The sequence below is a fragment of the Sorex fumeus genome, unplaced genomic scaffold, assembly GCF_029834395.1.
Source record: "Sorex fumeus unplaced genomic scaffold, SorFum_2.1 ptg000014l, whole genome shotgun sequence".
Lineage (NCBI taxonomy): Eukaryota > Metazoa > Chordata > Mammalia > Eulipotyphla > Soricidae > Sorex > Sorex fumeus.
In genome coordinates, this window is record NW_026606071.1 from 18,838,387 (window position 1) to 18,851,050 (window position 12,664).

Here is a 12,664-nt window from a genome sequence, read left to right on the forward strand (position 1 = left end):
ACCTTGTATTAAAATGTGTACAATATTGATCTGAATCTAAAGACAGTAAATATGCAATTTTCTACTAAAATATTCAAATCAGTTAAGTCAACTTCTCGATAAAATCTTTTTGGGGAGAAGCAGGGGAAGACTGGTGGTAGGAAGTGGGCACTGGTGAAGGAACTGGTGTTGAAACAATGTATGCCTGAAACCCAATCATGACTAATTTTATAATCTCAAAGTCACTTTTAAAAAATAAATTAAATACCCAAGAATAGCTGAGATCAGCACCAGGAGGATTACTCCATAACTTAGAGGCCAGCCGGGTATCCTAGAGGAAAGGGCAGTTCAGATAGAGAAGGGAGCACCAAATAAAGGATGTTTGGAGGATCCTCCCAGGAGGGGAGATGCATGTCGAAAGTAGACTATGGACTGAACATGTTTGCCACTCAATGCCTCTTTTGCAGACCACAACACCCAAACGGAGAGAGAGAACACAGGGGATTGTCCTGCCACAGAGGCAGGGGGGGATGGGGGGATGGGGGTGGGAGGGATATTATCCATGGTAGTGAAAAACGGGCACTGGTGGAGGGATGGGTATCTGATCATTGTATAATTGAAACCCAAGCACAAAAAAAATTGTAAATCTACAACTGTAAAAAAATAAATAAATAAATTTTAAAAAAAATTAAAAAAATAAATTAAATTTAAAAATAAATTAGAAGTTGGAGCAATAGCATAGTGGGCAGGGCGTTTGCCTTGCGTGTGGCTAACCCGGGTTCAATTCCGCATCCCATATGGTCCCCTGAGCACTGCCAGGAGTAATTCCTGAGTGCAAAGCAAGGACTAACCCCTGAGCATCACCGCGTGTGACCCAAAAAGCAAATAATTAAATAAATAAATAATAAATCAAAAAGGGTAAAAAAGTATTTTCTTTGCATACAACACTTTATCAATTCAAAGTCTTGCTTTTTCCTCAAAAATTCTCAACCTAGACTCCACAGTTTTCAAGAATGCAAATAGAATTGATAAGCTTTAAAAAAAAATATGTAAGTCTATCTAGTAATCTTTATCTGGAGCTATAGCACAGCAGGTAGGGCATTTGCCTTGCAGGCAGTGGACCTGGGTTCAATTCCTCCATCCCTCTCAGAGAGCCTGGCAGGCAAGCTACTGAGAGTATCCCACCGGCACTCAGAGCCTGGCAAGCTCCCCGTGGCGTATTCGATATGCCAAACACAGTAACAAGTCTCACAATGGAGACATTACTGGTGCTCACTCGAGCAAATCGATGAACAGGAGGACAGTGCTACAGTGCATCTAGTAATCTTTACTTTAATCTCTCTTTAATAATCTCTACTTTCTATATTTGATTATAAATGTAGGTAAAGCAATAACAAAAAAAAATTGTCTTGGTCACCAAAAGAAAATCAAGGGTACTTTTACATCAAAGTATAGGTGTTGTCATCTTCAAATTATCATTAGAAAATTTGTGTTCAGCACAACATCATGCAACATTTCCCCAGTTAAAAGCTTATTCCCACTCTGGATCCAAACCTAATTTCCAACAGTAGTCTTTTTCATTAAAAGCACACAAAGTATTGAGAACCTCTTTTTCCTAGCTAAAGGGAAGGAAAACCATCCCAATTTATTCCCCTCAGAAAGAACATCACAGTGGCTGAATAAATAGCAGTACTCCTATATTAAAAAAAAAAAAAGGTCAGTGTTCTATCCTTAATATGTTCCCCCCAAAGGGGTCACACCTTCTCTCCAATTTGTCTCTTATAAATTACTGGGGTCAGCAGAATCATAGTGACAGCCAGTCCTGACATCCTACAGTTCTAAGTGACTTCTATTCTCAAAAGCCTATGTATAGGCTTTTAAGTCCTATTGAAACAGGAGAATGGCCAGTATAAACTGACCTAGATGGGAAGGAATCAGAAAATGGTACACAACTGACCTAGATAAGGAAGGAATCAGAAGATTGTCTCCTGTACAAACATTGCAAAGCATAACAAATACAACATCTTTCTTCCTTTAAGCAAACATCTATGTGCTTCTATAGAACTAGTATCTACTGTGTACTACCCTCTTATTATTAATATTTTTTGGTTGGTTTTTTTATTTTCTTTTGTTTTTTGCCACACTTGGATATGATCAGGACTTACTCCTGCTTCTGCGTTCAAGGGTCACTCCTGGTGGGGCTAGGGATACTACACATGATGCTGGGGATGGAACCCGGTCAGCCACAATCAAGAAAAGCACCTACCCACTATATTATTCCTAGATGCCCTGTACACTGTCCTTTAACATGTCAACATGTCAACATCAACCAATTCCCCTTTTCATCTTTCATCAGTATCCATTTTTTTTTCTTTTTGGGTCACACACGGTGATGCTCAGGGGTCACTCCTGGCTCTGCACTCAGGAATTACTCCTGGTGGTGCTCGGGGAACCATACGGGATGCTGGGAATTGAACCCAGGTCGGCTGCGTGCAAGGCAAATGCCCTACCCACTGTACTATCGCTCCAGCCCTTCAGTATCCATTTTTGATCAGATGTTTCTTACAAGCTCTCATACAAAGCCCAACAACCAGGTATGTTTATGACAACAAAGTTAATGATTTACAAACACTGGGTACCAAAAGATGAAAACAATAAGGTCCACCTAGAACCAGAAGAATGAACTGACAACACCTAACCTCCAACTTCATTATACAATGATTATAATAATTTACATGATAAAAATCACAACCACTCATGCCTTTACAATTGCCATGGCAACCCCTGGAAGCAACCAGAGATAATTAGATTCTGGGTAGTGCTATGACTCAAAAAACCTTGCTCATCTCTGAACCTCATGCTTATTCTATCCCTCATTAATTTACCTCATTTCTGTACCTTTATAGGTTTTGGCAGGTATAGCAATACTCTTTGTAGAGTATGCCCACGTTCTGAGTCGTGGGTATACTCTAGCTTTCAATAAAGAGTCAGTCTACTTAGAAACAATGCTACACTCTTTAAGCTATCTTAAAGGATCCGAAAGTTATATATAACAATCTATACTCTGATTCTTGAGTATATACTTTGTCTTTGGGGCAGAGGGATAGAAAAGAGGGTATGGGTGAACCTTAGGGTCAAACTACGCAGTGATCAGGGTTGCTTGCACCCAGCTCTGCACTTAGAGATCACTTCTAGAAGTGTTTGGGAACCAAATGTGGTATACACTTTAGCCAAGTGCAAGGAAATTGCTTACCTCTGTATTAACTCTCTAGCCCTATCGTTTGCTTTAATAAACTGCTTTTTGTAGTTTATTTTTGACTTGTTCTCAAAAAATTCATTAATGCCATGAAGTCAAGAACCTGGACCTGAAACAGGGAGGACAGCTCGAAGGGATGGAGTCCATCTATGCCTAGCATAGCACCAGATAGTTTCCACAACTGCGGGGCCTGAGTAGTACTAGACCAAGTATCAGCAGGACTGGTCCTGGCACCTTCCACCTCTTGGGAGAAAAAGACAAAGAGTGAGAGAACAAAAGGAAAAGAAATAAGGGGAGAGAAGAAAGGGAATAGAAAAGAGTGAGGAGAAGCAGATGTAGAAGGAAAGGGAAGGGAGTAAGTGAGGGAGGGAGGAAAAGTTCTGGACTCTCAGGGCAGCTTTAGCCCTGAGAAGGCTTTTCCTACAATTAGCAATCCACAACTTCTTTGAAGGGTGGTGGGTGGAGCTAGTCTGACGAATTCTAGGACAGTCAGGCCAGAGGTACAAGAGAGCCCAAGGATATAATGCTGCTCAGCCATGCAGGTGCCCTGGATTACCCAGCCCACACATGTAGGCTACATCCAATTGTGTTTAGGGGCCTCCAGGGTTACAGTGCAAAGCTCAGGGAGTCACATAGTGCTAGGGATGCAATCTGAATAGGCCGTGTGCAAGGCGGCCTTACCCCATCCTCTCTCCAGTCCCCAAACTGTAACTTTTCTAAGGCAGGAAGTATGTGTTACTTATTTATCAATATTTTTAGTTCTTAACAGAGCCTAGCACACAGCACTTACTTCATGTCTAATGAAAGAAAGGCTTAGCAAACTGAGTAGAGAAGACAGCAAGCAATTATGGCAAAGATTACTAGTTCCATCAAACACAGATTCCCATCCCCACCTGCAGCCCACTGATCAAGTGAACATACTCAGCTAAAAGCTGAACCTCACAGCCAAGTAAAGTCAAATGCTCTTAAGTTCTGCTCTACTAAGTTATAAGAATTCTAGAAAAATTTTCTTCCTTCTTCCTTTTTTATTTCCTTTCACTTCCTTTTTTTTACTTTTCTTTTTTTTTTTTGGTCTATATCCAGCAGCACTCAAAGGCTACTCTTTGCTCAGTGTCCAGAGGTCATTCCAGTGCTCAGGAGCAAATGCAAGAGCAGGGATCAAACCCAGGCAATCCACATGCAAAGCATGAGCTCCAGCCTTTTGAGCTATCTCCCTGGCCTGAGAAAAGTTTCTTAGAATATGAGAGGTATACACCCCTTTTATCCTTTTGCCTTTCTTCCTCCTTTCTTCTTCTGCTTAGAGCAGGGGTAGGGAACAGCACTGATGAAATATATAGAGCCCATAAAATCATGTGTTCTGGTCCTGATACATGATGGGACAGAGAAATATGTTTCTTACTCTGTAAGTGATGCTGTGAATATCCAAATGGCTCTTGGCAGGAAGAAGATTCCCTACCACTGGCCTAGAATGCAGATGTGACAAATGGATATCTAAAATCCATTCTGTGTTCTAGGTATTAGAAGTCACATTCTGAGAAGTGTAAAGAAATAAAGCTGAGTTCTTCACAACAATATGAAGTTGCCATATCAGACCTAGATGCCTATTTCTGAATCCCTCCCCACCACCCCCCAATACCAAGAATGAACTATTACTTTGTTTGGTTATCCAGAAAAATAAATAAGAAATAAGCATTTCTCATTTGTAGTAGCAATACAATTCCTGACAAGAAACTGAAACAACAAATCCATGGTTTAAATGCCAGTGGTGATCTCATCTATGTTCCAATTTAATGCTGATAAAGTGTTAAGGTACTCCTACTAAATGATATGTACAACAAAAAACAAGACTGAACAAAATGTATGTACTCTGTAAAGATATACTGCCGTTCCAGCTCAGATGGAAGAGACTTATAGTAGTTTAGAACACTCAAAAATTATAATATATTTTTATATAAAAAACTAACATAATTAGCTGCCAACATTTGGGAGTTGTTCTAGAAAGCCAATGGCTTATAAAACTGTAACTTGTCAAATTTTAAAACCAACTTACAATAAAATAAAAGTTAGAAAAATGTGACATTTATACAGGCTACTTTTTAAATGTTTTTAAAGAGACTTTCTCTATCAGCCTAAAACTTAAAACTTTTTAAGTTCTCTGGAAACAGTGCTATAACACAATAATCAGATAAAGCTGATCCACCACACACACTATGCTACTGATTCTACTTCAAAAAGAACTTGAACCTAGGGCTGGAGAGATAGCACAGCGAGTAGGAGTAGGACATTTGCCTTGCACACGGCCGACCACGGATCAATTCCCAGCATCCCATATGGTTCCCTGAGCACCACCAGGAGAAACTCCTGAGTGCAGAACCAGGAGTAATTCCTGTGCATCACCGGGTGTGACCCAAAAAGAAAAAAAAAAAGATTCTAAACCTGACTTTCTGATTTGCCATTTAATGTCTTTTGTATCTGTTTATTTTTGTTGCCACAGCAAAAATTTTGTAGCAGGGGACTATAATGTAAAATAAACTAATTTCTCTATAGACCATTTCCGTTTCTCCCCAAATTCATATACTGATTGAAGTGCTAACCTACAATGTGATGACATTCCATGCATGGCCCCTTTCAGTGTGATGACTTCATGAGGGCAGAGCTCTTCCAAATAGGATTAGCACCATGATACAAAAAAGGCCTAGAGACCTCTCATTTCTTTTGCCATACAAAAGGATACATAGTAGCTTCTTCTTTTTTAATAAAAGTCCTAAATGAGATTTAAAAAGCTTTCTATTCTCCACTTCTATCTACCTGAACTAATTTGTGAATTGCTCTGACCAATAAAATGTAGTAAAAGGCCATTACATAAATCCCAAAAGAGAAACTAAGTCTCAAAGAGGTCTTACAGCCTTGAAGCTTCCAGCTTCACCTTTTCAGAATAAAAACAAGGCAGAGGCTGGAGAGATACCACAGAGGGTAGGGCGGTTGCCTGGTAGGCAGAGAATCCCGATTCCCAACATCCCATATGGTCCTCTGAGTGCAGAGCCAGGAGTAACCCCTGTGCATCGCCAGGTGTGACCCAAAAAGCAAAAATAAATAAACAAATTAAATAAATAAATAAATAAAAACAAGGCAAAGAGGTCATAGTTGGAAAACAGCTAAGGAACTAATCATGGCAACCTTTCAAGCATCTTTCCTTCCTGTAGCCTCCCCTGTCCTACCAGTTGTCCTCTCTCCTACCACAGTACCATGCCATGGATTTATACAATTTTCATTTATATACAATTTTCACTCATGACCACTCAGAATATTCTGGTAGCCACATGAGGCCATACTGCCCCCAGCTGAGAACTACTGATATAGATCATCTGTCTTTTATGTTGGGATTGGGGAGTGGTCATACATGGCAGTGTTCAGGGCTTATTCCTGGCTCTGTGCTCAGGGGTCACTCCTGGCCATGCTCAGGGAACCATATGTAGTGCCAAGGATTGAACCTGGGTCAGCCACATGCAAGGCAAGTCCCCTACCACTGTATTACTGCTCTAGACCTAGATCACCTGTCTTTAAGACCTCTTTATACTATTTCCAGTGGTTATAGTATAAAATAGGATTAGTACCATGATACAAAAGTAGAAGGAATTAGTGAGAAGATAGTTAACAGAAAATAGCAATACTATGAAGAGGGTATATGAACTAAGTATCAAAGGTAATACTAGGTTCCAGTTTCAGCAAAGCAGAGATAAAACAAAAATGCAGCAGTCCCTCAGACAGCTTAGAGGCAAATTCCTGCCTTGCAGGTGTAAGGGTAAAAGGGTTTTTTGTTGTTGTTGTGGGGCCACACCCAGCAATGCTCTGGGGTTACTCTTAGTTCTGCACTCAGGAACTACTTCTGTCAGTGCTTGGTGGGAGAACTATATGGGGGGCTGAGGATCGAACCAGGGTTGGTTGCATGCAAGGCAAGCACCCTACTCACTGTACCATCTCTCCAGCCGGAAAATACAAAATTTATCCCTAGCACCAAGTATAATACCAACAGCACCATTTGGAATGCCCATGCCACACAGTGTGTGGTTTCTAACATAACACAATCAAGCGTACAAGTAATGCAACTAAAATGTATGACTCCTGATGAATACTACAACCAACTATGTGAGGTCCAGTGTATACTGAAAACAAAATATGCACAAACAACAAAACTAAAGTGTGTGAGCTGTGGCAAAAAAAACTGACTCTGTGTGACTGTGACCTCCATTTGTCTAAATAACAAAAAAGGTGTGTGGAGGGGGCAGATAAAGAAAAAAACCCAATTCATTTTTAGATATACTGTACTTGAGGAATATGAAGGTCATATTCACCTAGCAAGCGAATAGGTTTATAGAAAAGAACTGGAAATGAAGAGAAGTCACTGGATTAAGGATACAGATTAGAAACCACCAGATGCTGAATATATGAGCACAGAAAATCACAAAATTTAACAACAGCATGAGAAGCAGGAATAATTATTTCTTCTACTTCCCCCACCACAAAAAATAAAGTAGGAGATATTTTGATAAACTGCAAATTCATATTAACTTTAGATTTTACAATCACTTTTGTCTAAGTTATATGATCATCTTATAAAGTAAAAAGGATTCTTCCCTCCTCACATCCTTTTTCATAAAACTAGAACTAAAAAAAAAATACATACTTAGAAATTCAATAAACTAGCTCTACTTACCATATTTTATGAATAATTTTGTCAGATACATTTCACACTTAGAAATTAATTTTTAATCAAACTCACATCACTTAATGTAAAACTGTTTGCTTCTCTCCCCAAGTCAATTACTTTTTCTCATGCCATGACAAAGAGATTCTTTTTTTATTTTCTTTTTTGCTTTTTGGGTCACACCTGGTGATGCATAGGGGTTACTCCTGGCTCTGTACTCAGGAGTTACTCCTGGCGGTGCTCAGGGGACCATATGGGATGCTGGGAATCGAACCCGGGTCGGCCGCGTGCAAGGCAAATGCCCTACCCGCTGTGCCATCTCTCCAGCCCCCAACAAAGAGATTCTTAAGCAGAAAGTATAGAATTCATTCACAAACATGAACCATGAATTTCTAAACACGACCCATATCAAAGTCAACATAGTCATAATTCCAAGTCTGAATATGTATCCTTGGAATTTGAACAAAATGGAGGTTAGGGTACCAACCCCTACCATCCTCACTCCATATACAATTGGAAATTCATAATTTTGGGGTCCCCCCTTCAGTACACTAAAGTTACCCCTGTGGTGCGGGGGGGAAACCATGAGATGCCAGGGATAGAATACAGAGCTTACCATATGCAAAGCATGCATTTAGCACAATGAACCATCTTTCTGCCCAAAAATATGACAAGGAACTTTTAACTCTGCAAACACTTAATACTAATAAGTCTCCATTTGATTAGAAATCCTACCAATTACATGAAACAGTCAAATATAATAGTTTATATACATATTATATGTCTTCTTAAACTAGAGAAAAGACAATGTCATTGAGAAAATCATAAGAGAAATATATGTTATTTTGGTTTTTTGGGCAATACCTGGTTTACTCCTGGCTCTACACTCAGGGATCACTCCTAAAGGGCTCAGGGGACCATATAAGGTGCTGGAGACTGAATCTCAAATTGGCTGCATGCAAGGTAAATGCTCTATCTGCTGTACTACTGCTCTAGCCCTATGTTGTTTTTTTACAAGAAAATACATGTTCAAAAGGGACCAGTATTGTCTGAAGCCTTGTTAAAGAGTAAAGTATAAGTGAGTGAATGTTTATATGAAAAATAAGTATTTATCTTTGTATCACAGCGATACTGAAAAATATTTGATAATGAAAACTTTTGATTCTTATTTTCCAATTTAGTTTATTTACAGCAGGAGATAGGTCACAGAAATATTAAAAGAACAAGATATAAGCAAATATTTGTACATATTAACTAAGGTCTGAATTATGAAAGAAGCTAGATTTATGAAAAGTGGCTAAAAACAAAAAAAAATTAATCCAAATTCAGTACCATAAAGCTTATTTCTGGTAACTTTAGCTTCGAGATGTAGTAACAGATCCTAGTTATTATATCACGGTGAAAATATATTGAATTATAAAGCTGTTGCTGGCTTTGGCAGCTCTTTCAAGTTAATCTACTGGTTCATATCACAAGTGTAAGAGCCTTGAATGAGATCAATAATTCTAAAATGAAAGCAATAGTGAACCTTATCATATAGGGAATTTTCTTTCTTCAAAATCTATCTACCTCCCTTCATATTCCCCCCATACTAAAATCTAAAGGCTAAGCAGAAATGATATAATAGACATATATGTACTTAAAAAATTCCTCGGGAATGGAGCAACAGTACAGTGGGTAGGGAGCTTGCCTTGCACACAGGCAATCCTGGTTCAATCTCTAGCATCCCATACAGTCCCTGAGTATATGGTCAAGGAGTAATTCCTAAGAACAGAGCCAGGAGTAAGCCCTACGCATCACTGGGTGTGGCCCCAAAATAAAAATTAAAAAATCCTAGATTAGGGGCTGGAGCGATAGCACAGCAGGTAGGGCATTTGCCTTGCACATGGCCGACCAGGGTTCGATTCCCAGCATCCCATATGGTCCCCCGAGCACTGCCAGGAGTAATTCCTGAGTGAAGGGCCAGAAGTAACCCGTGCATCGCCGGGTGTGATGCAAAAAAAAAAAAATCCTAGACTATTTTGATGTACGTAACTCTCCGGTTTCATGGAAAACTCCTTCATCCTTCATTAGATCTATGTTCTACACTGTATCAATCAGTAATACCCAACAAGGTGACAAGAGTTCAGCAGAAGATGCTTCAAGAAAGGGACTATATTCACACCAGCGTAAGCCACCTGTACTTTCTGTTCCAACTCCCTCCAAAATCCATTAAATTACATTTTAGAGAACAGCAAATATTCAGTTCATCATCCTAAGAAAAGTACATGGCCTACTAGCCAGATAAGAGGATACAAGAAGCTATTTTGGACATGAAAAGACTAAACAGACACAGAAAGAAGACTAAAAAAAATCCTTATATTAAAAGAATAATGAATTCTTTTCATTGAAAAATGAAATAAAGATTTAATGAAAAACAGTGAATAATTCCTTTCATTAAAAATAAATATTTTGTGCAGCTGATATGTTCTGTACATATTTTATTTTTTTTCTTATTGTGAGGCACTATTTTTTTATATGGTAAACCTCAAACTATATAACTTCACTCAAGAACTTAAACTATTACAAGACACAGAAACTGTATGTTACAATCAAACCTAAATCCATATGCATGGCAAAATTGTTTAGGATTTGGATTAAGAAACAAGCATTCAAAGGTTCATTCTAAGAGAAAACCCTATACTTCTGCATATCCAGTTTCCAATTCCGTATAAACAGTTCCCATATGGAAATGTGCCCCAAAAGGACTTATAATGAGATAGTGAAATATTAATTTTGTTCTAATTCAGAATAGTGTTTATTATATCATTTGGAAATTTCCCAGTGTTAACTTTATTATATTCTACAATGACACCTACTGGCCATTCAAAATCTGCCATTAGTTCTCTTAAGAGAGCTCTAGCAAACTGGGTTACATAATAAGAAACACACATACATACAGACAGACAGACAGACACACACGCTCACACACACACACATACACACAGAGAACACACAGCCATATATACAGTATCCTGAATAAAGCAGCAATTTCTAGGTACCTGCACTATGGAATTGTACCTAAAATAAAAGCAGAAATATTCTTTGTGGCTATGTCAAATCAAATTTTTCTCTAATAAAATATCTCAGTACTCATATATTTTGTAATAAACTCCAGGATACCTCTCCCACCAAATAGTTAGAAAAAAACTGTGGTGTGTGTTCTGGAGTACACTATGATAAACTATTATTACGAGGGATGGGGGGGAATCACTTGTTAGAAAAAGCCTGACAAGCATTATTAAAACAAGCTCAGGAAAACCTTGCACTTGCTAATACTGTATCAGTCGTTATCTTCTCATCTAAAGGCAACATTTCAAACAGTTTATATTTGAGCAATTTTATAATATTCCTTTTAAAGACACTTCAAAAAAAATAAAATACAACTGTTTCCAGCGAGCTATAAAATAAAAATCTTTTAGTAATTTTTCCCTCCCATAACACATATTGATTGAAATTTCTACTTTAATTCTGCATTTCATGTGTAAATTATAAAAACTGAGAATATAATTTATACTTAATGATGCCTGAAAATATTTCATCTCAGGAGGTGCCATACTTTTCAAATCTAAGAAATAACCAAGAACTAGTTTCTGGACTTGGAGGAAAAAAAATACTTGAAAAAAATTACTCCCCCCGCCCAACCCCCATCTTATTTATTTAGACAGTCCCTACCATTTCCAGGGACCGAAAAAAAAAAATCTATCAATTTATTTTCTAGGCATTTTACAACTTGCACTTACCTCCTACTCTATAAAATTTTGAGGGTCACCACTTTTCCTGAAGATTAAAAAAGAAGAAGTTTTATCAGCTATGACCTTCAAAACAAACTCACGAACTACAAAAATAAGGATCTATGGACCTGATCGTCTTCGTCTCCAACGAACATCTCTGTGGAGCCAGGTCCAGATTCTGGGTTACGCTCTTCGTGACTACGCTACCCTTCACGCTCCCTCGCCTGCAGAGCCCGATTCGGGGTGAGGGGGGGGGGGAGGGCGGGGGAGGGGGGAGCAACTATTCTGGCACCTCAATAGATCACCAGACCTCCTCGTCCAAGAGGGACCAACCTAGTTGTTTGGGTAAAATAATCGCGGAGGATTACATAATGTATAGTCATAGAGTTTCAAGGATCTGACAACCAGCAAAATAACATTCTATTCCGCTCCCTGCTCGCCACCCGGAGCAATGGCTCTAACGAAGCGATCCCGAGGATTTCTCTCAGGTGCCTTGCAAAACGCCGCGTTCTTCCCTCTCCCCCGAGTTCGTCCACGGAATTCCTCCGGTCCTCACAACAGCGTCTTTGCTCCCGCCTCTCTCCTTTCTCCGCCGGCGCCACCGCAGCCCCCGCGTCGCCACATCGGGCTCAGCCCCCACCCGCCGTGTTCTCACGACCCTCCCATGCTGCTACCTGGTCCACGACCGGCGCCAGAACCACCAACTCTCCGATAAACGCCGTCCCCGACTACCCTCGTCAACTGCCCTCTGTAATTCCTGCCACCCGAGAAAAAGAAAATCTATCCAGATCAGCACTGTGCGTCTCCCCCCCACCCTCAAAGACAGCGCCACCGCCTACCTGTCACCCCGCTGCCTCCGGCTTCTTACCGCCACCGCCTCCCGCTGCAGGCTGCCAACTGCAGCGCAACAAGCGGCCCTCCCATTGGATAATTTCACGCTTTTAACAATAG

General features: G+C 39.7%; 1 protein-coding gene across 7 annotated transcripts in view; it reads right to left on the bottom strand.

Annotated features, from left to right (window-relative positions):
• HYCC2 (hyccin PI4KA lipid kinase complex subunit 2) overlaps positions 1–12,626 on the bottom strand; it is a 74,159-nt gene extending 61,533 nt beyond the window's left edge. Inside the window, exons 1-2 of one of the 7 annotated variants that reach the window (XM_056111683.1) lie at positions 12,553–12,626; positions 11,723–11,759 (exon numbers count right to left, since the gene is read on the bottom strand). The gene's annotated coding sequence lies outside the window, so the exon portion shown is untranslated. Of the gene's footprint in view, positions 1–11,722; positions 11,760–12,387; positions 12,514–12,552 lie in introns of those variants that run through there. The other 6 variants (XM_056111682.1, XM_056111688.1, XM_056111687.1 and 3 more) reach the window with 6 other exon arrangements.
• Between the last annotated feature and the right edge of the window lie 38 nt (positions 12,627–12,664).